This window comes from Leucopleurus acutus (assembly GCF_964270905.1).
Source record: "Leucopleurus acutus genome assembly, chromosome: 1".
NCBI lineage: Eukaryota > Metazoa > Chordata > Mammalia > Artiodactyla > Delphinidae > Leucopleurus > Leucopleurus acutus.
Window position 1 is genome coordinate 171,117,651 of NC_139142.1, and position 3,587 is coordinate 171,121,237.

Below are 3,587 nucleotides of genomic sequence, written 5' to 3' on the forward strand. Positions count from 1 at the left end.
GAAATTAACACTTCTATTTTTTACTGGTACGGTACTACTGTACTCTATACATTACTGTACAGTAAAGTACACAAAAGCACAACCACTTGTAGAGGATGCAGGCACGTGACAATGTATGCCAGACACGTGAACTAACTTAGGTGGTTGGACACGCAAATGCACGTTCACATCTTTTTTTTTTTTTTTTTTTTTTTTTTTTGCGGTGCGCGGGCCTCTCACTGTTGTGGCCCCTCCCGTTGCGGAGCACAGGCTCCGGACACGCAGGCTCAGCGGCCATGGCTCACGGGTCCAGCCGCTCTGCGGCATGTGCGATCTTCCCGGACCGGGACACAAACCCGTGTCCCCTGCATCGGCAGGTGGACTCTCAACCACTGCGCCACCAGGGAAGCCCACGTTCACATCTTTGAAAGTTTGCAACTTGAAGGTTCGTATGTAGGGGACTTACTGTATTAATACAATATTTACAATATTGCTCTTCAGCTCCTGCTTCCTCCTCTCCTGCACATCACAATGAGCTGTCCACCTACTCCACCTCCAGTCTCTTTAAATGACAGTTGCTCATGGCTTCCCTGGGGTCTGCTGTGCCCAATTCAATTGTATCCCCTCCAGGCCTCCTGGTGCTGGTACCAGCACCGACCCTTCAGCTGGGGGTAAGGGTGGAGTAGTGGATGGCCAGAGCAGAGGCCTGACTTCCAATCCCAGCTCAGCCACTCACCAGCTGTGCCACCTTGGGTCACTCACATTCCCTCTCCAGGCCTCAGTTTCATCATCTGTGAAATGGGGCCCCAAGGAGCACCTGCCATACTGGGCGGTGGTTTTGAGAGCTACATGAGGTAATGCACGCTGGGTGTTTCCCATGTAACAAGCGCTCGATCATCATTATCTCTTATTTTGACCCTTCAAATCTTCCCCTCCCCAGAACCTTGAACCTCCGACCTCCCTTGGTCCTCCTCATCGTGTCTTTTTTTTATCCTTTCTAGCCACACTCGCACTACTGATTCCTAACAATAATTTTATGTCCAGGATGTAATGAATCTTCAGGGAATTTCAAAAACTGCTACAAGTTGAAGTCAATTTTGAGACAGCAAAGCAACAGTGTTTGTGTGGGTTGAAGTGCGGTGGCTGGTTCCAGCCAGGAACTCCAAAGTTTTCCTGATTTTTGGAGACGGGTATATTTTTCACGTAACACACTATCACTTCTATGTGACGTCATATGTACCTTCTCCCTCTTCTTTCCGTTACAAGGAGTAGTGAAGACATAAACCAATTCCAGGTACAGCAAAATCTCAATAATTCAGGCTCACCCTGGAGAAAGCCAAGGGCAGCTATGGCCAAGCCTGAATTCTAGAGGAAGGAAGTGGTGTATGCTTTTTAAAAAGGTACATCCAATATTAACCAAGTATTGACTTTTGCTAGTACCTGGGGGGAGGACTCTCAATTAATGTAGGATTAAAATGACGTACAATGGCATATTGCAATTGATTTGTCCTCTTAGGGAGAATAAACATTTTCTTCTACAAGATTAGTTATATTGGTCCGTGTGTGCTCGCCGGCGGTCCTCGTTCTCTCCATGTACGTGACGGACCCGCGGCCACCCCCGGCCGGCGCTGCAGGCCCCCAGGAGCCTGGCCCCGAGGTGTGAGATATTTCAGTCAAAGGAAGAAATAGCTCTTCTCCTAAGATGGAATCTGTGGTTTGCGAATGTGGTTGATCAACTTGATATGTGGGCCAGGTTGTGCCCTATGTAATAAAATGAAAAGAAGAGGCAAGATGACGTCATTTTCCCATATTGTGAAACCAAAAACAAATGCCTTTTGTGAGACCAAGCTAACAGACCTCTGACGCTGCAAAGAGTATCTGTTTGAAGAACTTAACAGTAAGATAGAAGTACTTTCAAGCTGAGGCCTGCAAGTGTATAAAGATCTAAAATACATATTGAGGAGGCCTGATCATCTGAATCTCGTTCAGTCGAGGAAGCATGGCTATGAGTTGGGTCGTCTTCATTCCGTGGCCCTTGACTTTGTGTGTGGGGCATATAGGTGGACACAGTTTGTTTTCTTGTGAACCTATTACCTTCAGGATGTGCCAAGATTTGCCTCATAATACCACCTTCATGCCTAATCTTCTGAACATTATGACCAACAGACAGCAGCTTTAGCGATGAAGGCATTCCACCCTGGGGTGAATTTGGATTGTTCTCGAGATTTCCAGCCATTTGTGCACTCTATGCTTCTATTTGTATGGAATACGGACATGTCACACTTCCCTGCCCTAGGCTCTGTCAGAGGGCTTACAGAGAGTGTTTGAAGCTCATGGAGATGTTTGGTGTTCCTTGGCCTGAAGATATGGAATGCAGTAGGTTCCCAGATTGTGATGAGCCGTATCCTCGACTTGTGGATGTGAACTTAGCTGGAGATCCTACTGAAGGAGCCCCAGTGGCAGTGCAGAGGGACTGTGGTGTTCGGTGTCCCCGAGAGTTGAAAATTGATCCTGATCTTGGCTATTCTTTTTCACACGTGTGTGATTGTTCACCTCCTTGTCCAAATATATACTTTAGGAGAGAAGAACTTTCATTTGCTCCGTATTTCATAGGATTGATTTCAATCATTTGCCTCTCTGCCACATTATTTACTTTTTAACTTTTTTGATTGATGTCACAAGATTCCATTATCCTGAAAGACCTATTATATTTTATGCAGTCTGCTACATGATGGTATCATTAATTTTCTTTATTGTGTTTTTGCTTGAGGACCGAGTAGCCTGCAATGCATCTAGCCCTGCACAGTATAAGGCTTCCACAGTGACACAAGGATCTCATAATAAAGCCTGTACCATGCTTTTAATTGTACTCTGTTTATTTTACTGTGGCTGGCAGCGTTTGGTGGGTAATTCTTACCATCACGTGGTTCTTGGTAGTTGTGCCAAAGTGGGATAGTGAAGCTATTGAGAAGAAAGCATTGCTATTTCACGCCGGTGCCGTGTGGCATCCCTGGGACTCCAACTATCATCCTTTTAGCGATGAATAAAATTGAAAGTGACAATATCAAAAAAAAAAAAAAAAGATTGGGGCTTCCCTGGTGGCGCAGTGGTTGAGAGTCCGCCTGCCGATGCAGGGGACACGGGTTCGTGCCCCGGTCCGGGAAGATCCCACATGCCGCGGAGCGGCTGGGCCCGTGAGCCATGGCCGCTGAGCCTGCGCGTCCGGAGCCTGTGCTCCGCAACGGGAGAGGCCACAAGAGTGAGAGGCCCGCGTACCGCAAAAAAAAAAAAAGATTACTTATATTGTTTTCTTAATTCATTTTTTCAGAATACTTAGGCAAAATTCAATCCAGGTCCAGTCCATCTGTATGCAAACTTTGGATTTGTGGGTCTGAATTAATATTTTATCATAAAACTAAAAAGCATTCTTATACCCAGCATGGTATAGTCTCTCTAACATTCTCCAAGGTCTCGTCAGAGGCCTCTTTCTGTGTTTAGGTGTCAAGATATTAATTGCTTTTGCCAAAGTGCCGTGACTCATGTTTAATCACTTTTCTTTAATGACTCAAGCTGGGAACTCAGTGACGTTTGTGAGTGGCAGGATGACA

The 3,587-nt window shown here is 46.0% G+C and overlaps 1 pseudogene across 1 annotated transcript; it reads left to right on the forward strand.

Annotated features, from left to right (window-relative positions):
- The first annotated feature begins 1,978 nt into the window (after positions 1-1,978).
- LOC309969163 (frizzled-3-like) lies at positions 1,979-3,093 on the forward strand (annotated as a pseudogene). The gene has a single exon. The product of its transcript is annotated as a frizzled-3-like (transcript).
- The last annotated feature ends 494 nt before the right edge of the window (positions 3,094-3,587 follow it).